Source organism: Hemicordylus capensis, chromosome 5 (genome assembly GCF_027244095.1).
Source record: "Hemicordylus capensis ecotype Gifberg chromosome 5, rHemCap1.1.pri, whole genome shotgun sequence".
NCBI lineage: Eukaryota > Metazoa > Chordata > Lepidosauria > Squamata > Cordylidae > Hemicordylus > Hemicordylus capensis.
In genome coordinates this window covers 200,545,392-200,572,163 of record NC_069661.1, presented here as the reverse complement: position 1 = coordinate 200,572,163, position 26,772 = coordinate 200,545,392, and the positions used below count along the sequence as shown (strand labels likewise).

Below are 26,772 nucleotides of genomic sequence, written 5' to 3'. Positions count from 1 at the left end.
GTCTGGAACACTATTTATCTTCATTATAACTAAGTAATTCAAGCTGTCAACTCTCCTGTGACCATTGGATATCTGCTTACCATACATTTGATGCTTGACTACACTGCACTAACTCCCCCTCCACACACACAAAATCTGTCAGCCTTGTGCTTGTGGCATCATTAACACTGGCACGATCCCCACCCTTTTCTCTTGCTGTACATTCATTAACCTGACTGCACTCATATTGAAAGGGGACTGCATGATGGTTTTCTTCAGACTATCCTGAAGTTTAGCTTTAGTCTAAAAGTAATAGCTAAAAATCAGTATGGAACGGGGAGGGAATATGGAGGATACATGACATTCCTGTGCAATAAATACTGGAAATAAATCTCAAGATGTTCTGAATGCTTAAAAAAAAAAGTTATTCCTGAAAACAGTGCCCTCAGTATTTGAAGTCACAGAGGTCACCTCTTCTACAGAATGACTTTGTGATGCTGGCATCCTGTCTAACTTTTAAGAGCCTTCTCAGTATAAACAATGGCCCACATTCCCCATGGTGTTAGGAGGGTAGAGTAAGAGAAGCAGAGGGTGGGACAGAGAAGAAATTTCTATTTCTCTCCCCTCCCTGCAAAAGACACATTTCAGCATCAGAAATATGTTTCTCAGGGCTGTGCAACTCTCAGGGACATATTTCTAGCAGCAAAAAGTGCTTTCCGGGAGTCGGGGAGAGTAATGAAAATAATTCCCCCCTCCCCTCCCCACACACTGTGTTTCATGGCAAGTCTTCAATGCAGCTAGTCTCCAGGCTCCCTGTGAGGGTAGACCTCTTTCTCCACCCTCCTAACACTGCAGAGAATTGGAGAATGCAGGCCACCTAAGTTAGTCATCTTGCAGATTTCTGCTTTCCCTGAGGTTTAGAGGTGGTGTTAGGGATCAACCAAGTTGAGCTCATGACCTGAAAGCTGACCCTGGATGTTGACCCACAACCCCTGAAACATCTGTTGGTGCCCACCTCCACCCCATAAGCCTTTTTATTGATTACTGCATAATAGTGGACAATAGGAGTAGCAGTGGACTCTTGGTGGTGGCACCATTTTAAATTTTCAGTGGCTGGGGGCAAGACATGGAAAAGTTAAAATTGCTTCACTGCCAAGTGAAGTGTTGGTGGCTACTGCTGCTCCTCACTATTATCTGGTAAGTCAATGCTCAATAGGAAAGTTTACCAGACAGCGTCTGTAGGAACAGCAGTAGAAAGCTTCTCTTCCCCCTCAGATGCTGCCCGGGTGTGGTTAAATGGGGAGTAGACATCCATTTCCACAAAAAAAGAAGTAGACATCCACAAAGGTAAAAGGGGGGAGTCATCCACTTTAGTAATCTTATGAGATCACCCAGTGTGCTCATGCTCTCTCACCCTCTCCATCAACTTCATAATGCCTGGACAATTTGAACCAAATTTGAAACAGTTGTAGGACACATAGGGACACCTCAGTGGCATAGTTTGTGATGATGCCATCCACCCCAATTCAAGATAGTGGACATATGAACATTGGAGGTGCAAGTAGGATAACTTGTGAACTGAAAAACTGATGTGAACCTAATTTGGTACAGGTGTAGGGTCAGGTAGGGACATTCAATGGTACAGTATGTCATATCCTTTCAATTTCATTGATGTAGGATCTTACCTGCAGCAGATAAGCTACTAAGGTGTGCCTTCTGAAAGGATGCACTTTCTGACCTTTGGAGACTGCCTGAGAAACAATTTATATATGAAATAGCCTGAAAGGCACAATTTTGACTTCACAGGCACCAAAGCCTGGATTTTCCTGAAACCTTAGTCAAGTTGTCAGGTCAGTTTGGCCATAGGAAATGCACTTCCTGGATTCTTACATCATCCCCCCTCATTAAATGGGATTATCTCAAAATACCAATTTAATGCACCTATTCAACTAATATTGGCAAGTGATACAGGTATTCTATCTTGATAATACTGATAATACTAATATAATGAATATAAATGAATATAAAGGGTAATATAAAAGATGATACATAAGTAGAAATTAATACATTCGGTACAAATGAATACAGAGTATAATACTGAAATGGATAAACAGAAATGAAAATGAGCTTTCAAACATATTGCCTAAAAATGTTAGTCTCATCCATCCCAACACTGTGTAACATGTGCTAATGAATGTATGGTCATGGGTACTTATAAGTTACTGCAAAAGTCAAAAGTTATTGCAAGTCTGCATCAGTGTATATATCATCATTCCCCCTCCTCAAATTCTCACAAACTGGAGTTGGACAATTGTCTTCTGCTTCATCAGGACAGGCCGTGCAAGCAGCAAGCATTCTGATCAAATGAAATTGTCTACAAATTGAAGTGCAAGCCCACAAGTCCCTAGTGGCCTTCTTTATCCAAATACAGATTCCAATCATGCAGATCATTAGGATGACCTGCACTACCAAAAGGAATACCACTGGATGCAAGATCATGTTCCCAAAACCCGTTCCAGTTGGACTGCAGCCCAACAAAGTGTCAAAACAGGAATGTTGTGCAACTTCCTTTATTTTCTCACCCACCTTGGCTACATGGTCCCAAATCTGAGCTGAATTATTGAATTTATGTGCATTGTCTAGTATCTGGTTTTCCAAATCATGGCGTTCAGACATCCACTCCAAAATTTTAATTTTGTCTTCCATATGGAAGCCTATCAGATTAAATAGACCATGCATCCATTCCGAATCACTGATGATTTCACTGACATCACACACTAGCATGAGTATTTTCCCCAACAATCCTTTACCCAAGGAAAAGAAAAACAAGGATTGCCCTTTTTCCTTTCAATGGTCACCTCCTTACCAGTAGACAAAGTAACCTGAGAACAAGATGTTTGCAGACAGAAGCATGTTTCATTAACCATATACAGTTCATTAATTGAGTTAGGGAAAAATTTTAGGACTGAAAATTGGGGTTCAGGGAATGATTCCGGTGGATTAGGACAAAGAACCCACTTAAATGCTGTCTTGCAGTCCTGCAAATGAAACATATGTGAGGTATCTGACCAAGCTGGTAACATGTAGAAATTGGCTTCGGCCAATGGAAATCCTAAATGTGACATTGCAAATACTGTGGTTTTCTCCAAGACCTTAGAGTGAGAAACATAGACTGTCAAAATCAATCCCTTTGGATCCCACTGATCCAAAGTTACCTCGGCTGTGTGTAGTAAATGTGATTAAGTATCTGAAGAGTATTTTAAATCTCGTATAAAGGCCAAATCAGAATGCATTTTGTGGGCCATAGCACCTTCAATCAGACTGGTGCCAAAGGGCACCTTGAAGTTGTAAGAACTGGATGGCTATGGATAAATTATATATACCATGTTTGGAGGCTGTTAGGGATTTTTGAAGAATGCCATGTTCAGTTTGGACCCAGCATGGTAAAAGCTTTGCCAGATCCTTGTCGCCTGCAAATATAAGTGTGAAGGCATTAGACATCCCATCTGTAACCCCTTTCATGTGTAAACGTATGAAAGACATTGGGCGGTCCCCACAATCATTGGGAACTGCCAGATGGGGTTAAGCAGGGAGAGCGGGCTTAGCCCGCTCTCCCCCCAGACGATCCTGCAATCTGCCCTGGGTGGCTGGATCAGCCGCCCACATAACTGCTGGATTGGCCGCCCACATGACTGCCAGCTCCATTACAGAGCCGGCGGGGGCTTGCAAGTTCGGGGGCCATGCAGCCCCTGGAAGTTCCAGCATGCTCTGCAGGAGTGCGCAGAGCATGCTGGAGAGACCCCTGAGTCGGTAGGCTGCTTTTTCGCCTCCTGGTCGGGGGTCTCCTCGTGAGTTGCCACGGTGCGGAGTCGCAACCTGGCAACACACGATCCGGTTAGCAGAGCTCCACTAACCTGGGCTAAGGGGAGGGATAGTTAGGACGGTTTGCTGCCGGGAGCCGCTCGGCTCCCGTGGCAGCACACGACTGCCAAAAAGCAGGCTAGGCTCCCTTAGCTTACTTTTTGGCAGTCGTGAGAATCACCTCATTGTATGTTTTCTTAAAGCATACATACACATATCTCTTTACATCATACATACATCTCTACATAGAATCACCTTAATTTGTTAGCAATGACTTCCAATGACTTAGCATTTAATCCTGCCCTGCAGTCCCTAAACCACTTAGGATAGTCCCAAGGTCTCTTTTCTGGAGTCTTCCAGGTTGTGGAGGGAAAGAGAGGTAAGGCGATGTTTAATGTTCTCCAATATTGGGATGCTGTATTACAGTCCATTTCGTATTCCACAGATTCCATGAAGCCCAAGCAACAGTTAAAAATGGATGGCATTGTGGGAAGTATTGGGAAACATTGATGGCAGATAGATCACGTGTGATATTGGTTTTGATAGTTTGATGATGTAAAACAAGCGAAAGAAGAATGTCCTTTCTGTACAAACTGTCACCAGTGTAGGAAACATGAAGATCATCATCTGGATTTGAGGCTGGACCGGCCACTGTCACTCTCTCAGCAAGCATCATTGAAACAGCATCTGGTGGAGGAGAAGTAGGACAGTGATTCTTGTGTGACATCTCACATGGTATGCCACACCAAGCATAGGTGACATCTCTGGAAACCCAGGAACACTGTTGCACCAGGAAAATAGCCATAGGAACATAGGTTGACAGCCTGATCCCAAGACCTGCATGAATGTAAAGTCGAGGTTGCCATAGCCATACTTGATTTGTTCATCTGTGAAAACATTGTCCTTGCTATAGGTAGAGACTGAGAAGTACTCGGGCCAACTTGGAATCTCAGACTGTTGGCCCAACAACCATCTGGACAGGGTTTGGCCTTCTTCCAAACAGCGCAACTGGTCAGTGTCACAGGAGTTGAAGGAAAGTTCTCATGAAGAATCAAGAGCACATCTCCCAAACTATTTGGGCGGGTTTCCTTAAGTCACTCCCATAGAAAACTGTCATTCCAGGCACATTGACCAATCCTCTTTACATCAAGGAGCATCTGCACTTTGGTTGCTTGGCCCGTTGTTTGAGCGAGTGACCTACACCCCCTTTTAACACAGTCACATGGTATGGTAGTGGTCCACCCACAAGTATGCTCAGTCTTCTGAAGGGCCACATATTCGACCAATGATGCCATCCACATTATTCCCCCAGGTTGGTTTGCTGAGTTGAAATTATAGGTCACAACCTTCTTATCTGTACTCGAAATCATCCTTGCTCATACAATGTCCAAATGTCTGCCTTCTCACATTTGTTCCCATCAGCAATTTAAGCAGATTTTGGTTGGTACTAAGAAGAACACATTCCCACACTTGACCTTCATGGGGCAAACTTGGTGTTGATTCCATGGTGAAAGGTGGTAGCACAGCAGCATGATCTGTAGATCTGATTTTCCTTGACCTGTGGAAGTTGATCCTTAACCTTGATTTCTCCCTTAGACCTCTTCACAACACTTTGTTCAGGTTGGGTTGGGGAGTTTTCCCCTGGTTGGAGGGTTGAGGTCACCCTATAAGAAACAAATAACTTCTCAACGCCATATTGTTTTTCTCCTTCCTCATAAAATACAACATATCCCTTTATGCATGTGTGTTTGGTGTGTGTGTGTGTGTGTGTGTGTGTGTGTGTGTGTATGTGAATTGCTTTCACACAATACTTGGTGTTTGTGTATTTTTGTGTGTGTGTATTGCTTTCACATGGTGTGTGTGTGTATTGTGTGCTTGCTTGGTGGTGTGGTGTTCGCTTGGTGTGTGTGTATTGCTTTCACTGCGCTTTCACCATGTCCTCACCCTGTAGTCTCTGATGGATCTCTTGCCCAGAAAAATATGTCCATATCATGCAAATTGAGTATGAAAAGTAAAGTCATCATCACTGTGCAGTACTATACGGAGGGCATCAGAAATTAACCCCCCTCTAGGCATCATGAAACCATCAGAAATAAAGAACATGCAAGATCAATACATGACATATATAAATACAGGCAATGGAACAAATGTATTATTAGGGAAATGGGGAAAGAAAATGAGAGGAAACTTCAGTAGCATAGTTTGTGATGATGTCTTCCACCCCATTCAAAATAGTGGACATATGACAGTTTGAGGTGCAAGTGCACTAACTTGTGAACTGCCTAACCAATTTGGACCAAATTTGGGACAGTTGTAGTGGCACATAGGGACACCTCAATGACATAGTTTGTGATAATGCCATCAACCCCAATTCAAGATGTCAGATGCATGAACGCTTGAGGCAGAAATTGGTTAACTTGAGAGGATGGTTTTTATCAATTATGATTCTAGTACTTTTTTCCTTTCCACTGTTATTTTACTCCACCTCCATTCCTATATTGTGCTTCTATCATAACTCCTCTGCCTCTGCCCAGTTCCACTACAAAACAACCGTGCTACAATGCAGCCTGTGACTTTGCACATGTGAATTTAGTCTATTTGGAAACAGAAACTGAATGCCCAGAAATTTCAAAAGCAAGAGCTGGTAATTGCTGGGCACTGCTGAGCAGACAAGATCAATTTTCATGAGCTGAAACTAAAATGAATGCCCATGATTGGTAGATGTCACACACTCAGTGGGTGTCATCGATAGTCATTAATTCATTTTTAGGGACTGTAAAGTGTGTTTGTGATGAGATTTAATTTTTAACCATGCTTTGTACATGAGAATTTGAACATTATTATTTTATTTACATTTCTTTAAATAATCGAATTTAAATTTTAAATAAACTGTTGTTTTTATAAAAAGATCATATATTTTTATCCACCCCATGCATAGGTGTTGGGCCACCTGGTATCTCAAATCCTAGCTATTCCTGGAATTTGCTGGAATTCAGCTGCCTGTTTTGGCACTGGAGAAGATCATGGCATATAGGACATCAACACTTGTGAATGCTGTATTGAAAACCAGATGTCTAAAGCCAATTACCTATAACCCCCAGCAATTACCCCCAGCACAGTACCTCCAGTGACTGTTGCTGGTGTCTATCTTATGTTTCTTTTAGATCGTGAGCCCTTTGGGGACAGGATGCATCTTATTTATTTATTTACCGCCCTGAGCCATTTTTGGAAGGGCGGGATAGAAATTGAATAAATAATAAATAATAAAAATAAATAATAACTGCATTGCAGAACTCAAAGGGGGGTGGGACTTAAGAAGCATTTATGATTTATTTCCTTTAAAAAAGAAAAAAGAAACAACCCCTAAACAATGACATGAGTGTTGACAATTCCTTTAATTGACTTTAATTGACATTTAAATTGTTTGAAATATATTCTCCTGAATCAGCAGCATATTGCAACATGTTTCATTGTTAGATGGGGGAGCGTGTTAGGATGAATATTAGAATACTCTCAATGTACTTGTTTCCATGTGTTGAAAGTTATACTAAGATAATTTAACACTGTTTTTATCAATCACTTTTTATATCCATCATCATTTTGGGAGTGAAAAGGCTTTGTTTTGTGTGCCTAGGCTACTGGTTGACCTGTAAAATGTTTTCTACCATTTTAAGTACCTTGTTTGTATGGAACTATAATTCTAGCATCTTGCTGTATAGAAGAGAGTGTAGTGTGCACTTACATAGCTTCTGCCTAAGGATGCCCTGGAGATATCAGAATAACATTCAGCTTTTTGACAAAATGTGAAAAATATTCACTATATCCATATGTTCAGAGTGGCTCTTGTAGAGATGAGTAGCTCTAGTGGAAGTGGATTTTCATGAATCTAGCATTATGAGTACTGTATCTAAATGCTGCTTGTGATCATACTTTTTATTTATTTCATTCTGTGTTAGGCTTTCTTTTCCTTATGCAATTGTTTAGAAATAAAAGTCCTATTTAGACATTCAGTGCTCAAAAGGAACATCTGAGGGTTGAGAATATTAACCTCTGCCCCCAGCCTCTGTGCATTCATTGGCACACCTCAACAGAACCCCCACTCCCTTGTTTCTTGACAGGGCTAGCATCAGAGGCTAGCATTGTTGGGTAAATATACTGAGGTCCCTGGATGGCTCTCTGCTAATCTCAGGCCACCTCTGTGCTTCATGTGACTCTGGTGGGCCATGCAGATGGTAGAGGGCTCATGGGAGGTTGTTTTTCAGGGGCCTCCTGAAGCCAGAAGCTAAATACCAGCCTGATGTAAGGAAGTGGACACCTGGATTGAGTCCCATGTAGCTTTTTCTTCTGCTTACACCTCATATGATGGGTCTGAGAGAGGTTCCATCTATCCCGTTCTGATCATTTTTTAAAAGGTTAGGCATACAACATTTTGCAGTGCTTATAATTGTGTGGATTGCAGCTTGAGTATTGTTTGTCCCAATCTGTTGGGAAGCAAAAAAAAATTCCTACCTGGCCCCTCAAAGGCCAACCAGCCAAAGCCCATTCTGTGCCTGGGTGGGAGAGCGGATCAGCCTGTCTGGGTGAAGACTGCTGCAAGTGAGGGAATGGAATACCATAATGACTGGTAAAGCGCTGCCTTCTCCTGGCCTCAGTCAATGACCCTGAAGCCTTGTGTCTTCAAAAAAGGGTGAGGCAATAACGTTGGTCCAAGCACAAGGATGGGGAGTGGTCACAGTCTGAAAATACCTTAGGATATACCCACATGTTAATACCAATACTTCTGGGTGCTGTGGTGCATGACTGGGGAGGTATCATTGAAAAGAGGAGGTGACCTTATCCTCACTCCAAGATTTCAAACGTGAGAAGACAATTCTGCATATTGGTGGCCCTGTCACACCTATTATTGCTTGAGTGAACTGGCATAGAAGAAGTACATGTGATTCTTTAAATGTATAGCTAGGTGTGATTTTTTAAAATAATTCGATATCTACTTGCAGTTGCTGGTGACAAAATGCACTGTAAACATCTATGAAAGTTCAAAACTCTTTGGAGAAACTTTGTTGTTTTTGTTTGCCTTTAGGAAAAAGTATTTCCATATTTTGTCTGAAGAATCACCAAATTCATTTCAAACTTTTGCAAAAATTTCAACAGAAACTCTAATTAGAGCATTGTGAATGCACCATCTGTCTTATGGTACACAACTGGTGACATTTGTGAGATTGTATCACTTTGTAGGGAAGTTGCACTTCCTAATGATGGAATGGTTGCTCAGGGTTGACATCTTATTACACGATGAACAGAACCTCATTTGATTGACTCCCTAGAGACTAACCTGCTACTACAACCAGGAAATAAAAGGTCATGTTGATTTAGTAGCTTTCTTCCTTATACAGCTGCCCTTTCTGTTTCTTTTGCTGCTGATGCAGAGAGTGCAATTCAGTAGAAACCTGCTAAAAAGTACTTTGGGGGAGTAATTATAGCATCCTGTTCTTTAATGTGTGGAAAAGACTTCTTTAGAAACATAAATGTGGCTTGGCTATAGATGCAGCTATTCCAAGATGAAGGAAGTACAGGAGGACCTTGATTTTCACGGGGATTCTGTTCCTGGTTGTAACCGTGGATATGGAATCCGCAAATATTGAGACATTATGGGCTAAGGGATGGTGGAGGTTAGGTTCTCAGTAAAATCACCAAAAATTGCTGAAAATTGGCCAAATTTGGGTGTGTGTGTGTGTGCAGGAAGAAGCTACTCACCATGCTTTGCTGCTCCCCCTGAGTCCCGTTGTGCCTCATGATGCCCCCCAATCTGCCAAAAATCACCAGGGATTTTTGTATTTAAACAAAGCCATTTTGAGAAACAAAATAGCAGCCAGAAATGACCCCTGCGGTCATTTACGGCCACCCCTGACCTGCAGATATGCGAGGTTGACATCTCTCTATATATATTTATATTTATATTTGTGTGTGTGTTTCCCCCTGCATATGCCAAGATTGGGTGTCTTTTTCTGAACTGTGGATATGTGAATCCGCAGATAGAGAATCCACTGAATGAGGTTTCCCTGTATAAAATATGGTGGGAGTGAGGGTCAGTGGTCAAAGAGAGAATGAAGATATTCCATATCATTTGGACCTAGTATGCTTTGGAGTAGGCAAATTGTTCCTCTTTATGCCTATTACAGGATTTATGTAGGTTTTACATTTCTCTGAATGATGCAAATATCTGTTTTTCACTTCCCCAAAACACACAAAGAGTGATATGGGGAGTGGGGGAGGCTTATGACCAAATCTAAGATGGCTGGGCACATCAGGGCACCATCCATTGTGGCTATGTGGTTGGTGTGGCCAATAAGAGTAAAGCTTGGGAGGCCACCTTATAGGGCTGGCCCTGTCCCCTCACATTCAGACTTTGTGCAGCTCATCACCCACCAACCTGCCATTATTCAGTACAAGAGAGCCAGTTGTCTACTTGGGGCTGAGTAGGAATTTTTTATCTGCACTCAACTGGCTTGAGGTGAAGATTTTCTTCTTCTTTTTTTGTCTACTCTCCACTGGTGTCATGGTTGGTGCTACTTTTGCGAGTGGGTGGGAGAGTGGTCTGGTCATACTCGCAGGTGAGTGCAGAATGGGTTAGACAGTAGGAATGTGCTTGGATCAATTTCTTTTCATTTGATTTGTACCCAAATCTAATCACCCCCAGTTTTTTTGGTTCTGAATCTAGCGGGCTAGCACAGGGGTGATTTGTTTTGTCCACAAATTTTCGAAAACAGATAGATTTGGGTACAAATCATTTTGTACCCAAATTGATTCACACAAACAGCAGGTGCAGGCAGTGATTCTCTCAGAAGCAGGAAGGGGGTGAAGAAAAATACTTTTCTCTTTTCTTCAATCAGGAAATCAGGAACAAAATGCAGATAATCCACTCCAGGAAGCCGGCAGACAAGGCAAAGCCAGTTCCTCTGGCATGCTCTCTCTCTCTCTTCTCCCATGATGCAGAATGGTGACTTGCTGCCTCCTTAAGTACATAGAAAATCCCTCCTTCCAACTCCCACACCCTTGTCCATTCTTTGACCCTTCCCCTAGCCAATGCGGGGTCAGTCACCGCTGGCAACACAAGATTTGAATGGAAACAATCTGGAATCGGGGGAAATCGCCTGCCAATTGTTGCACACTGGAAGTCACCAATCTGCAGCTTGGGAGGGTGGGCTTTAAAAAAATCTTGACAAAAAATGGAGACAGCAAGAGAGATGGAGGAGAGCTGGTCTTGTGGTAGCAAGCATGACCTGTCCCCTTAGCTAAGCAGGGTCTGCCCTGCTTGTATATGAATGGGAGACTAGAAGTGAGAGCACTGTAAGATGGAGCCGCTCTGGGAAGAGCAGAAGGTTTCAAGTTCCCTCCCTGACTTCTCCAAGACAGGACTGAGAGATTCCCTCCATCACCATAAAATAGAGATCTGAATCTATAAATTTTTCAGGTCCGAAATCTGGGTGATTTGTTTTGAACCCGAATCTGGCCAGCTAGCACAGGGGCAATTTGGTTTGTCCACAAATCATCTCAAACAGGTAGATTTGAGTACAAATAATTTTGTTCCCGAATCAATTTGCATATCCCTAGTAGACAATGATTCTTTATTGATGTTCAGCTGGAAGCACCTTAACAGTGAAGGGAGATTCAATGGAATGGCCCCTCAGGATTTTGCAGCTTGGGGCGACTGGGAATGGAATTCCTTTGGTAGCTGTTTGACTCACCCACCCAGAACTTTGGAGCTGGGAGGTAGTGACTTGGGAACCTTTCCTTGTCACCATCTGTGTGGTATGGTGGAAGGTGGGAGCCAGAGGTCAGATGACTGCTGGCAACCTCCAAGTCCAGTTGATTTGCCCAGAGGTGGGAGCAACAGCTTTCATTATGAGGCTGACTTCCATGGAGAAGAATTGTCCACACTCAGTTAGTGAAGTTAAAATGTTTTCCTTGATTCAGATTCTGTTCAAGTTAATATAGTGTGGCCCTAGTTTAATCCATCAAATGTGTCCTTTCTTTCTTGGGGGTTTGGGTGCAATACAGGAGCATATTGAACTTAGTGGATCAAGCAAGTAAGATTACTACTGTAGCCTACAGCCAGTTCAAGTTGTTCTGCTCACAGTTTTGAATTAATTTGGTGCACATTTTCGGGTCTGTCCTCCAATGTTCTTTCATTTTCATTAAACACTGAAGCTTGTAGTCAGGTGCAATTGCGATGTTGTGTAGCATCAGCATCATCGGACATTCCCATGACCACTTTCTGCATATTATTGACATAACTGTGAACTGGGCATCAGCAGTGATCTGAAGCTGATTGCATAATAATATCACATAGTATTATTTACAGAAATCATTGCCAGCTATAAAGAGTCCTGCAGAAGCAGTGGTGGCAAATCCTGGAGCAGTAGCAATGATGGCAGGAATAACTCATCAGTAGTGCTGCTTCTAGAATCATAATGATTCTGTAGAACACATATTTAAGTGTTTTTGCAATGAAGTGAATTAAGCTGACCATTTATAACAGACACCAAGAAGTTTGCCTGTTGTATCTAGAGACTGTCTACTTCCTGCAGTTCTCAGTCTCCTGGAATACTGTGTATAGTAACTATAAATACTAGTGTGTTCACAAAGCACAGAACATACAAACTGCTGTCCTTAAATAAGACTAGCAAATTCACTCCTTTCAGCCATTTTAAGATGGTTGATTATTTCTGTTGGGTGACATTTCAAAGATGTCAGTGTTGCTTCAACTGTTGCCTCTCCCTCATCAATTTCTCCAAAGTGGAATTTGAACAGTATTTTAGGACTTCTCCAAGGGGATAAAACCCTGAAATTCAAAGAGAACTAGGTCCCTCTGAAAATGTGTGTGTGTGTGTGTGTATTTGTGGTGGTGGGGGGGCCATTGGGTTTTGCCCCAAGAAGATTCTTCAGAGAAGTTTCTCAAAAGATTTATCCATATATTTTCAACAGCCAACAAGAAGGCAAGGCTAGAAAGGTTATAGAATTAGCTTTCCCTCATGAATAGAGGGAAAAAAGACTGAATGTCAGAGAAAAATCTATAATCTTCCTAGATTATATCTGTCTCTGAAGAGCAAGAGGGGACAGCATGAAAGATGGTGACTAAAAGCAGGGTGGACCGGGGTCACAAGGGCCCATGGTCTTAAGTCCTCTTCGGCAGCCACTTTGCAAAGGCAGCAGTGAAGTAAGTCAGCCTGATTCACTCTGCCACACAGCCTCTGGGCACCCTCCACCACTGGTCAATAGGAGCATATCCCAGGCTTCTGCATCATTGCAGCATCTCCTCTTTCTCCTGCCCTCCCCATCAGTCAATGGGAGCACCCTTCAAGCCCTTCAAAGGTCCAGGGACCTTGGAAACACTCCCATTGGCTAATGGGAGGAGAAAGGATTGCCACCAAAGGACACATAGCAATAGCAGTGCCTCCACCTCCCACCTTCAGAGGTTAAGAAGAAGAGGAGCTGCTGCTGAAGCCACCAAAACACATGGCCAAAGGATGCCCTACAAGGTTAGGATGTGGAGGAATTGTTCGAAAACTTGGGGGAGTGCAAGAGCTCAGCACACCATGGTTTAGGGGATGAGCACAGGGCGCTAGAACGCAGCACAACCTGGTGCCAACCATGACTAACTATTCTGTGGGATTTCATGATACTTTGAAAAGTGTAGTACTCTATTCTGTCCTCAGGGTATTTTCATGCACTGAGTTGTCATAGATTCTTGTTCTATGCAGAACAAGATGCTTGGTTGTTGTTTCCTTCTGGAAACATACTTGCCTTATATACTTCCAGATAATGTATAGTTTTAAAAATGAGAAGTTGTTAAAGTTAGAAGGACTATGTTCAATGTGGTATTGAGATTAATTTGTTTTTTTTAAAAGAAAGGTTTCTGCAAGACCTCCCATTTGAAACCATCAATGGTTTCATCAGTTTATACATAGATATGAACCATTTTCCCAGAAGTGCTAAACTGAAATTAATTTCCTTATCCCATAATTGAAAATAAGGGCCATGAATATAATATATTCCATTTGCATGACTCCCAAACTAAATCATTATGATTAATAATGGTGTAGTGAAGACTTAATCTGTTAATAAAGATTTGTCGTGTATTATTTTTATCCTAATAAAAAAGCAGTTATTCTTTTTCAAAGGAGGTGGACTTAACAGCATGCCATCAGTTAATTTAATCCACAAACTTATATGATGTTTTCAAGTAGGGTGAAATTATGACTGTGAATTATGGGGTTGTGCCTATTCATGTTAGCCATAGCATCAGAAATTTTCTTAATAGTTCAGGGAAAGAGCTTTACATCCTCCTTTTCATTACCCTTGGAAATTATTGTTCGTTAATTTATCATTTTTGTAGCCTTCATTTTGACTTATTCTTGGACTGCTCATTTGGATGTAGTTAGTAATTATTTAAAAAGTGGATTGTGAGTTGACATTAATCAGTCACTATCTGTTATTGCCATTAAATATTATGTTTAAAGTGTGTAAAAGTATTATCTTAAAAGTGCTATCAGCTAGGATTGTTCATTACAGTCTGTTGCATTGCTGATAATCCTAGTAATGAAACTAAGGCATTGTTCATTGCTGTATAACATTTAGAAATGAAAAAGTAGACTTTTAGTCCATTTAAGTAAGTTTCAGTTAATTACTCTGATCCCATAGAAAAATTGACATATACTTTGATCCTATAGATATATGCAAAAATAGCACCAAAAAGTTACATACAACAGTGTCCCATATGTGGCAAGTGAAGTAAATTGATCTTGCCATTCAGGGATGGCTCACCAATGAATCAAGCTGTACATATTCGGGGTGGGGTGGGGGGTGGGCCCTACTACATTAATAAGCTTGACCCTACATGCTGTAGTGGAACTGTTGACAGTGGCAGAACCATCCCATCACTCAGTTTGTCATCTGCCTGTGTGCCACTAATCTTAGTTTAACATTACTTGCCTTTCAGAAATGGGTGGTGGTGAGTTATTAGGAATGCATGACTGTATTAACAGAGCTAGTTATTGTGTTCACAATTCCATTTTCTGCTCCACAAGTCAACTAAAGCAGTCCCAGTCCTGGTTCATCCACATCATGCTCTCCCTCCACTTAATTCAATGCTGTGAAGGAGCACTGTGCATTTCAGATTTAGTTAGGAAATATTGCACATAATGAATACAGCTCCCAAATCTCCAAACAATGGAAATTTAATCAACATCTGTAAGAATGTATCTGCTTTATTATCAAAGTGAACTGTGGCCAAAGAGTTGTCATTTTAATGTGAAAAATTCATATTATATTAACTCCAATTTTTTTCCTAATTGGCAGAAATCCCGTAGATTTTTCCTTCTTCAGTCTGAAATAATTCAATGTTGAATGAACAATATTGGAAAAGGAAGTTAGCTCATGTTTTTTTTCCCCCCCTTACCATGCGGAATGTAATCTGCAAACTGAAAAATCTGAAGCAGTTTATAAAAGTGGTTGTGCCTGAATAATCTCGCTGATTATTTGGTGAATAACCCAATAGCCTGAATTGGTGCCTGGAATCAGAGTAGATTACTGCAATGCTTTGTATATTGCAGATTACTGCAATGCTTTGTAAACTGTCTTTACACTAAAAGTTAGTTCAAAATAAAGTTACTGGACAGTTTACTGGTACTGATAATTGGGAATTTAGACACTTAGTTGCAATGGCTTTCAGTCCATTTCTGAGTGAAATTCAAGGTGCTGGTTCTAGTCCTATGCAGCTTGGCAGCCAGGTAGGTACTTGAATGAACGCCTGCTCCAGCATCAGCCAGCCAATGCACAAAGATCATCCTTGGAGGATCTCCTCTGGATGACGACATCTCCAATAAAGGTGAATAGAGGGTCATAATTACAATACACATCAGCACAGTAGAACACTGTAAACATAGAGGTTAGCACTGAGTGACACAATCCTTCCTGATATAAGTCAACATTGTATGTTGACTTATCTCTGCAGCTTGAGTCTTCTGAATGTTCCATCAGATGGTACACAACTCACCTTGCACTGGAAAATATATATTTCTTTTTAAAAATCAAAGATGTCTTGAGAGATGAGATCTTGCCACATTAGACGTATGTTGCAGTTGACATATAAGCTTGCTAGAGTGTCAAAAATGGCATCTTATCTTCCTTCCCATTTAATATTTGCCAGCAACATTCCCCATTTCTGCTACATCAAGAAGGTCAAAGGTATGAACTGAAATATCAGGTACCCCTGTGATGTGAATATGAGACCTAGTAGATAACCGTTGTGCACCAAGGACCACAGACATAAACTGCGGAGCCATTTTTGAGAATTCTTCAGAGGATTCAGATAAGAAATTCCTACTGGAGAAAGATTTGGGAGAAGAACAAGTAAACTATTAGTTTCAAGCCATTCTAGCTGACGCATATTTGTGATCTATTGATTTGTTAAGTATGTTCTTGAGGTTGCAGTTCTATGCACGAGAGCAAGACTACCTCATGAACTCATGGGCTAACATGTTCCACAGTATAATTCTGGCAGTTCTAAAACACATACCCATGTTGCTGAGAAACAGTTGTACTACTTATAATTGCACCCTTGCACATTGTGACATGACTTATATTGTAATTGTAATTTTATTTACAGTCATTAGACCAAACAGAGAGTAAAAACTAGTAAACATTTAGAGAGAGAGAGAGAGAGAGAGAGAGAGAGAGAGAGAGAGAGAGAGAATTAGTTTAGAATTAGGATGATGTCCCATTATACCTCTTAAAAGCAATATAACTAAACTTAGCTACAGAAATAGAGATTGAAGCATCTTTAACTGAGAGCAGATGTTTTACAAGATTTGCATTGGATTGATCTACCAGTTTACATATTAAAGAAGCAATAAGAGGTTCCCTAGGATATAAATGGAATTTACAGTGGAGAAGAATGTGTGCAACAGTTTCTGTATCTCCTGACCCACAACTACAGTGTCGTTCTTCTAAAGGCACACCCTGAAACCTCCCAGCTAAAAGTGCAAATGGAAAGGAGTTAACCCTTACTCTCGTAAATATCCATCAAAACTTTTTTTTTGCTTTTAAATTTTTTATTGATTTTTACAATATCTTAACAATCTCGTTACATCCAAGTAAACAAATATTGACTTCCCACTCACCAATCCGCGCGAATCACTAACTATACAATTCAACCATTGCTATAGTAATTAAAAACATATATCCTATACCTTACAAACTCGATTTTACTCTACTCAACCTGATGATATTACTAAATTTCAAACCCTGTTGAAAAATCAATATTAGAAAAATAGCTTTTTAGGTATAATAAGAATGGTTTCCAATCTTCTTTAAAACATTCCAAGTTTTGATCTCTTATCAGTACTGTAAGTTTTGCCATCTCAGCATATTCCAAATATTTTATCAACCAATCTTCTTTTGAGGGCAATTCATTATCCTTCCATTTCTGCACATATACTATTCTGGCTGCCGTGGTTGCATACATAAAGAATGTTAAATTTCTTGTGGAAAACTCTCCTTGCATTATTCCCAGCAGGAAGGATTCTGGTCTCTTAGGAAATGTCATTTTAAAAATTTTCTTTAACTCATTATATATCATGTCCCAAAAGGCCTTTGCCTTCCTACAGGACCACCACATATGGAAAAAAGTTCCTTCACAGTGTCCACATTTCCAACATTTTTTTGAAACATTTTTATACATTAGTGCTATTTTTTTAGGTGTCAAATACCACCTGTACATCATCTTATAATAATTTTCTTTTAAAGTATAACATGCAGTGAACTTTAAATCCATTTTCCATAATTTTTCCCAAACTGCCATATCTATATTATGCCCCACATCTTGAGCCCATTTTATCATAGTTGTTTTAAACACTTCATTTCTTGTCTCCTCCAGAAGCAGCAGCTTATACATCTTAGAAACTATTTTTTCATCATTTTCACACAGCTCCTTCTCAAATCTCGACATTTGATCCTCAAATCCAACTTTAAGATCCTTCTTATAGATTTCATTTAACTGATGATACTGAAACCAATTACTAACCAAGTTTTGTACTTCAATTAGGTTTTTTAATTTACAGCCCTTTTCTTGGAAACATAACAAATCCCTATAGGTACCCCATTCTGGTTTCATATTTATCTCTTTATGTGCTAAAGCTTCAATCGGGGATAGCCATAATGGAGTTTTAGGTTCCAACCATTTTTTATATTTTACCCACACTCTCATTAGACTTCTTCTTACATAGTGATTAAGGAAATCTTTATGTACTTTACTTTTATCATACCACAAATATGAATGCCATCCAAACCTTCTATCAGATCCTTCCAGATCAAGTATTCTAGGATTTCTTAATGTTATCCATTCTTTTAGCCACGTCAAACAAACAGCATCAAAATACAACCTTAAGTCTGGCAGGGTAAGACCACCTCTTTCTTTAGCATCTGTTAAATTTTTAAAATTAATTCTTGGTCTTTTCCCTTGCCAAACAAATTTGGTTATGTCCTTTTGCCATTGCTTAAAACAAGTTAAAATATTAATAATAGGAATAGTCTGGAAAAGAAACAGCATTTTGGGTAAAACATTGATTTTCACAGCTGAAATTCTTCCCATTAAAGATAAGTTCATTCTAGACCATCTTTGCAAGTCAGTTTTTAATGTATTCCATATTTTAATATAATTATTTAAAAACAACAAAGCGTTTTTGTTTGTCAACCAGATGCCCAAGTATTTAATTTTCTTCTCCACTTTCAGTTCACTTATTTCAAAAAATCTATCTTTAGATTTCTGGTCCATATTTTTTGTCAACACCTTCGTTTTAGTCTTATTTATATAAAACCCAGCCAGTTGGCCAAATTGTTGTATTTTTTCCAAGAGTCTTCCGATCTTCTCTAATGGATTTTCTAGAAAAAACACTACATCATCTGCAAAGGCTCTTAGTTTATACTCCTGTTTCCCAATTTTTGGGCCTTGTATTTGATCATCTTCTCTAATATTTCTACAAAGCACTTCCAGTACTAATATAAAAAGTAATGGGGAAAGTGGACATCCTTGTCTAGTTCCTTTTTGTATTTTACAATTGTCTGATAGTTCTCCATTTATAATAATTTTAGCATATTGCTCCGAATAGATTTGATAGCCCTAATGAGATTGTTACCTACTCCCATTACATCTAATAGCCTCCACATAAACTGCCAGGAGACATTATCAAAAGCTTTCTCTGCGTCCAGAAAAATCATAGCTATCTGTTTATCATTGTGTTTTTTGTAATACTCCAATACATTCAAAACTGTTCTCACATTATCTCTTAATTGCCGTTTTGGCAAAAAAACCTGCTTGATCTTCATGAATAAAAAGTCTTAAACCTTCATTCTCCTTGCCTTCATTCTCCTTCATTCACCTTCATTCTCTTTGCCAAAACCTTCATTCTCCTTGCCAAATGGCGGCAAAACATTTGTAATTGTTTAAGAGTGAGATTGGCCTGTAGTTCTTGACTTGCGTTAAATCTTGATCCTGTTTTGGAATTACTGCGATATTGGCGTACTTCCAAGACTCCGGCATAATCCCTCTTTGCAAAATATCATTCATCATCCATTGCAAAGGCTGTAATATTTGATCTTTAAATGATTTGTAGTACAAAGCTGGTAGCCCGTCAGGCCCTGGCGCCTTATTAGCCTTGCTTTGATTTATTACTTCTGTTATTTCCATTATTGATATCAGTGCATTCATAATTTCTATATGTTCCTTAGAAAGTTTTGGAATATTTTATGTCTTGAGAAATTTGTCGATTTTTATATCTTCTACTTTGTTTCCTTTATATAATTCAGAATAGTATCTAAATAATTCCCTTTTTATTTCCCTTTCATCACAGGAAAGCCCATTTTTGTTAGTATCTTGGATAGATACTTATTCTTTTTCTCAGTTCTAATTTTCCAAGCCAACAACTTGCCTGGTTTGTTTGCAAATTCAAATGACTTTTGCTTCGCATATTTTAAGTTCCGTTCAGCTTCATTTAATACTAACATAGAGAGCTGTTGCTGAAGCATTTTAATGACTTGAGTAATCTTCTTATCCTTGGCCCATAAAAGTTCTCCTTCTTTTTTTAGAAATCTCCATCAATAATGCCTCTTCTTTCAGTCCCCTTTGTTTTTTAAAGTATGCATTTTGTTGTATAAAAAAACTCTCTCATAACCACTTTTCCTGCATCCCAAACTATTTTGTTATCCATTCCTTGGTTTAAATTCAGTTCAAAATAGTCCTTTAACTTCCTTTTGGCTTTCACCACAACATCCGTTTTTTTCAGCAAGTGTTCATTCAGTCTCCAGCAAAAGGAAACCGTTCCCTTCTTTTTCCATGTAAAGCAAATTGCATTATGATCTGAGAAGGTTCTGGGCAAGATATCCATTCTTTTTATACATGGCGTAATAGATTTGGATGTCCAGACCATATCTATCCTTGAATGAGATTTATATCTTTCAGAGAAATAAGTATATTCCTTTGCATTTGAGCTTTTGATTCTCTACAAGTCATAAAGATCCATATGTTCTGCTAAATCAAAAAAAGCTTTAGGTAGCTTGCCTTGTAGGTTCCTTTCAGACATATCAGATTTTCTATCCAAGGATGTAGAGACAACTCCATTAAAATCTCCCAGGAAAACCAAATTAGTATTCGATAACTCAGCCATCTTCTTCTGTTCTAGATAATTATAGAAATCTACTTTTTTTTCATTGGGTGCATAAATTCCGATTATCACCTTTTTGATTCCGGAAACTAAAATGTCCAAAGCTAGCATCCTGCCTTCTTCATCTTTAAAAATCAACTTGGGTTCAAGTTGTTGTTTCACATAAAACACTACCCCTCTTTTTTTTCCCTATCAGAGGAAACAAATACTTGTCCCAAGGCCTTATTAACCAAATATTTTCTATCTTGTTTTCTAATATGTGTCTCTTGTAAGCATACAATGTCCAAACTTTGTTTTTTAAGAAAATGAAAAACTTTAACCCTTTTGGTTTGCTATTTAACCCATTAACGTTCCATGAAGCTATTTTGTAATCCATCTTGGCTAGTTAGAATTATGTGTTGAAGGCACTGGGTGCTCAAAATTCTTGCACTTTGGGGAGCTCTGTAAATCTGTTCCTCTTTCCCTTGTAGAAAAAGGAGACCCCTTCAGGTAGTTCCCATCTAAAATGTATTCCATTGGCATTCAAAGCATCTGTCAAAAATTTGTAATCCTTACGTTTCCTTAAAATCCTGGATGGTATTTCTTTCAGAACTTTTACCTGTTGGGCTTCAATAGTAAGGGCTTTGGCAAAATGTGCTTGGAGTATCTGCTCTGTAATTGATTTAGAATTGAATTGAACCATGCAATCCCTAGCTAATTTATTTTTTGTGGCAAATTCAGAATTCAGGCAAAAAGCTGCATCAATCTGTGGATCCATCTCTTCACTTGAAATTGCCAAGAGTGATGCAAGTTCCTCCCTAAGCACTTTTTAAATGTCTTGACCAGTTTTTTCTGGGATTCCTCTAAACCTCAAGAAACACTCTTTTTGCCTCAATTCCAACAAAGCCATTTGATCTAATAATTTTTCCCTGTCATCTCTTAGTGATCCTACGTCTTGCTCCAAACTTTCCACCCTTGTTTTAAATGCTTTGTTATCTTGCGCCAATTTTTTCACTGTCCCCTCACTGACTGATGTTCTCTTACTAAGTGTTTGTATGTCTTGACTTACATGTTGGAGGGTGCATGTATTAGCTTCTAGTAACTGTTTCATAACAACTAGTGTCTCATTTAACTCTGAAGACATTTTCCCTTCACCCAGGCCTGGGTTTGGAACAGAAAATCTCCTAGCTTGTGACTGGGTCTGTGTTTGGCTCTGTTGCTTTACCTTTTGCATTATTTACAACTCCTCCAGCAACACTGCTCTTACAGCAGGATTCAGCCTCCTTGCTCTGCAAGAAAGTACAGGCCTGCAGTTATTTTCCAGATAAACTCAGCTCCCGACCGCAACTCTTGTATCTTATCACTGCCAGTTTAATTTTTCTCATGGTTCAATAATCTGTCTTTTTCCTCTAATTGGTGGACTTCATGATAGACATATTCAACAGCAAACAGCAAATCACTTGTCCCTTAAGTTAAACTCTCTCAAAAGGTACTAAAAGAGAATAATAATAGTTCCCACTGCTTTGCTTTTTTTAAGTTTTAAAGCTTTTAGTCATCAGTTCAGATTTTCAATTCCAGCATTTAGTAAAACACATTGAATTTCCATCCTTGATTTATAATTAGCACACTTACGACATCTTCACAACAAGGGCTTGAGCTTTGTCCAATCTTTACAGCAAAAGCAGGTAGAATTCCAGCAATTTATCACTAATCATGCTGAGAGGTGAGCTTCTTGAACTTTAAGCATTAATTATAATCCAAACCGAAAGAAGTTAGACGCCAGACCAGCTTCAGTTCATTGGATTTCCGATGGAGGAGTGTATCTTGATGAATCCATCGAAACTTAGAGAAAGTGATAGTCGACAGATATTTTGCGGGGGAAAGGTCCATCTTAGTTCTTATTACTCTATAAAACTCTGGAAGTACAGCCCGGTTTTCTTGGATCTCAGTATCAACAAGGCGTTTTCTCACTACTCTTTTCGCATTCGCTAGACCCAGTTCCAGCAATTGAGCTGGATCTAAACCTAGAGAGGTGAGTTTATTACTTACTGTAGTACACCATAGTGACTGGAGACTAGCTGAGAGAAATTCAGGAATTAAACCAACTGGTCGCAGAGACATGACTTATATTATTCCCAATGCAAGTCAAGGCACTGTAAAGCCTAATCAGGTCAATTTTATTTTGAATAAGTGCATAGATAGGTTAGCCATATTGTATTAGATAAATGCTTGACATGAGTCTGTTTGCTTGATACAGTTTAAGCCTTGATCTTAGCATGAACACATGAGCAATGCTGTCATATAGGTAAAGTCCCAGATCCCCCACATTGTGCTCGAAATTAGACCTTGGTGGAGTCCCAGAGCTTATACAGAGTGCAAAGTGAGTAATTTCTTGCTCACTGTTCAGGAAAGCCCCCACCTTCTCTCTTATCTAATCTTAGAGACCCAGCCTGTCAACTCAGGCAAACTTCCTCATTTTTCACTTAAAAGCATCGTCTAAAAAGTAAGAGTATGCTAACCACAAACCTCACACTTGGAAAGTTTGGTGCTGCCCAGAGTCTGTACTTTTTGGTTCCCTTACGCATAGGCCACCTTTGACCAATAGTATTAAATGTCAAGAGTTACAGGTTGGGCAAAGGGTCATGAATGGCCAGGACCCCTTTCTCTGTCAAATCACTATTGATGCGTGGGTGGGAAAGGTTCGAGGATACTTAAAACCCTAATTTGTGGATAGAAGGGACCGAACCGAGGGCTCTCTCCCTCAGGGAGGGTGGCTTAGGCACAGCACACAGGAGGAGGAAAGGAGAGAATTGATCCGATCAATCAATTTGACGGCACCTAGCATCTAGCAAAAAGAGGAACAAGTCGAGGTTCCCTTGGGGTATAGTATATTGTGACCACAAGGGTCTGGCTGTTCTGTCAGTGTCTCAAGGCTGTGAATTTTGTGACTGCTTTGTGTGAGAGAAGTAATTTTGCTGCATGCTGTATGCTGTGATCCATCTGAACATTGGTAAGAAAATTAATCTGTTTTGATTAAATATAATCTCTTCACTTTTCCTCGTGTCTTCTTGGGTCTTGGGATTTTTGACAGCCAGTACCATAAAAAAGGACCCATGTCTATGAGTGTGAGGATTTTTGGAGCCCTCATTTATTCCTGGTTGCAGGGATTTTGGGTTATCAAAAATCTCTTACAGCACAAGTCAAGTGCGATCATGCAATGATAATTAGTAGCAGAACAGGCCTGTTGTGCAGGAAAATGGGCATGTGTTTTAGATTTCCACAGTTGCACAGGTGGTTCAGAACTGCCTACATTATTCTGTGGGACATGTCAACTATTTCAACTTACTTCATAGGACTGGCTGTACATCTCTTTCATTGACTAAATGAGATATAATTCTATGATTTTGTCCCATTTAACTTAGTTTCTTATTTAAGAGTAAGATAAGAGTGCATAACTCTTATCTTTGTAAGAATGCATAACTTTGGTGGGATCATGTCCATAGAAATAGTACCAGTACTGTGATATGTCTATGGCACTGAAATATTTCCAGTAATAATCACAATTATTAGTTAATTGTTTAGGATGATCAAGAATGAAAGAATGTTCTCTGAGTTGCAGGAAGAATGTGTGTATATTGTGTGATCCTCTTTTTATGTGTGTATATGCACTTCTAATAATATTAGCTAATTCATTTCTCCCTATAATAAAATTGAAAACAATTAGGCCATCTTGAAATCAATATCTGTTCTCTTAATCTATTTGATTATATTACTTGCATCACAACACTGAGCACCTCCCAACAATTTGTTCACTTGCAATAAATTTATGTGGATTCAGAATTAGACCATTCTGGAATCTTACCAGGATTATATGGGCATAAAATCTAGTTCAAGGTTTCTGAATGTAATTCTGCCTCATTATTGAGGGTCTATCACGAAGCAAAGTGGATCAATTGCATATTGATTCTTGAACCAGTAAATTGGGAAGTAGACTTTTCTGCCTAGCCTCACAGTTGATTTTCTCACCAGGTGTATTCCCAGCAAAGTCTTTCTCTTGGCTTCCTGTTGGTAGTTGTGTGTGTGTGTGTGTGTGTGTGTGTGTGTGTGTGTGTGTGTATTTGTAAAGCCTCTAACTACTCTTGAGTACAACTATGACAAATAAAAAGCAACAATACTTCACAGCACTAGTTCAGTAACACCAGGTAAAATCTATTTGTGTCCAAACCATTTGAACTCCATATTACAATATTTGAAAATTCTTTTAAAAACCTATTTCTTTAAAGTGCCTAAATGGCACACTGTGAAAATCACTACTATAAGTACAATATGATGTGCTCAGGTTTATTACTGTTAGCAATCATTTGTCATTTCATCGTTTGTGTAGTTCCAGATAATTTCAGGTTTCTGCTTTACCAATGGAATATAAGTGGAATATAAGTGATTCCCTTCTTCTTTGTTACTCCAGAAGAACTCCAGAAGAGTCTTGTTGGATCAAGCCCCAAACCTAACTAGTCCAGCATCCTGTTTCCCAGAGTGCTTCCCTTACTGATTCTACAACACAGACATCTCACACCAGGTCCTGAGCAACACTCAGAATTAAGACCAAGGTCACCTTCCCTCTGGCTGGTTTTATGGTCAACTGTTCCAAGGCACAGATATTTATGGTATCTAGAAATCTGGCCTCTTTGTCACTACTTGAATGTAAATTTACCCAGTCTATGTGAAGGTAAATTCACAATATACTTGTAGTAATACTTATAATTACATTTAATTATAAGTATTTCTCCCTTAGATGTTTGCCTTGTTTCTCCAACTCCAGGACATTTTTTAGCATTTTGACCACAAGTGCAATAGCATGTCCCTAATAATACATTTCTTTTCAGCCATGGTGTTACCACCCTGCTCCTAAGGGTTTCTGCCCACCAACAAGGTCAGAGGGGCCTTGTTAGAGGGGCCTTTGATCCATGTGCCAACACTGAGAGGGGCTAAATTGTCATGCACATGGGACAGGGCCTTCTCTGTTGTTTGTTTGTTTATTGATCATATATTTATACCACCTGATATGTTAATCTCTAGGTGGTGTACAAATCCAAACATTAAAATCACAGGTTAAAATACATAAAATACGATAAAAATAATATAAAACAAATTATTAAAATTATTAAAATTCTAATTAAATGCTTGTGAGAACAGGAAAGTCTTGAGGATCTTCCTGAAAACAAACAGAGATGGAGATGCTCTTATTTCAGCAGGGAGCATATTCCAAAACCCTGGGGCAGCCACAGAGAAAGCCCGGTCCTGAATCGCCACAAGAAGAGCTGGTGGCAACCATAACCGGACCTCTCCAGAAGATCCAGGGGCGTAACTAGGTTGGAGTGGGCCCTGAGACAAGATTCTTAAATGCCCCCCCCCCATCGGGCAGCAGCGATATAGGAAGATGCTGAAAGACATCATCTCCTACTGCATGGGGGAGGCAATGTTACCAAGGAAACCACATGGCTCTGTGTTGCCAGGAGTGGACACCAACTCGACCACAACCTTTCCTTTCCTTTTTTATAGCTTTATGGATGTCACTCAATTACTTTGGGTTGTCTCCACATAGTCCTGCCTGTGTTACAATTCCTGTTCAAAAAATCTTCTGTGGCAACGGGGCATGTCTGTATATTGCCAATCTTCACTTTAAAAAGGGGGGGGGGAATGGGGGGGGGTCTTTTCCAAAATCTTAGGAGCTGGTGTAGGAGCAGAAGGAAAATCTGCAAACCAAAATGAGGTTTATTTAGGACCAACCCAAAGTAAACGAGTGTCAAACAGTAAGTTTTCTTTCTAATCCTACAGAACAATTTCTCAGGCAGAGGTAAGCAAAAAGCCAGAGGAGGAAGGGCGGGGCTTGTTTTAGGAGTTCCAACTGCCTGCACTTTATGAAATCTAAAAGTGGAGTTCAGGTTTGCAGGGGAGATAGGGGTGGAGAGCCCTGTTTAGCATTTAAGGATTCCCCTCTTATTCTGCTGAACTCTGCTCCCCGGCTAAACCCATAACCCACACCTTCAATTTTACTACCTGCAGAAGTGTCATTCCTCTTCCCTCCAAAAGAAATGGAAGTGAGGGATTGAAGTTTTCTCTCTGTCTTCACCCCTGAGGGGCTGCAAATTTGGATCAGCCTCTGAAAATTTTTGAAACTTTTGCCTAACGCGATCAAGGAATCCCTTGACTCCTCGGAAAGCCTCGCTAAGCAGAT

At 39.7% G+C, this 26,772-nt stretch overlaps 1 protein-coding gene and 1 long non-coding RNA gene across 8 annotated transcripts in view; one reads left to right on the top strand and one right to left on the bottom strand.

Annotated features, from left to right (window-relative positions):
* MGAT4C (MGAT4 family member C) overlaps positions 1-26,772 on the top strand; it is a 586,007-nt gene that overhangs the window by 211,182 nt on the left and 348,053 nt on the right. The gene's annotated exons all lie outside the window — the stretch shown is intronic.
* LOC128326831 (uncharacterized) lies at positions 1,905-26,772 on the bottom strand. The gene is made up of 3 exons (XR_008308300.1): positions 26,595-26,772; positions 15,896-16,224; positions 1,905-5,504 (listed from the first exon to the last, which is right to left on the bottom strand). It is a non-coding gene; the product is annotated as an uncharacterized LOC128326831 (long non-coding RNA).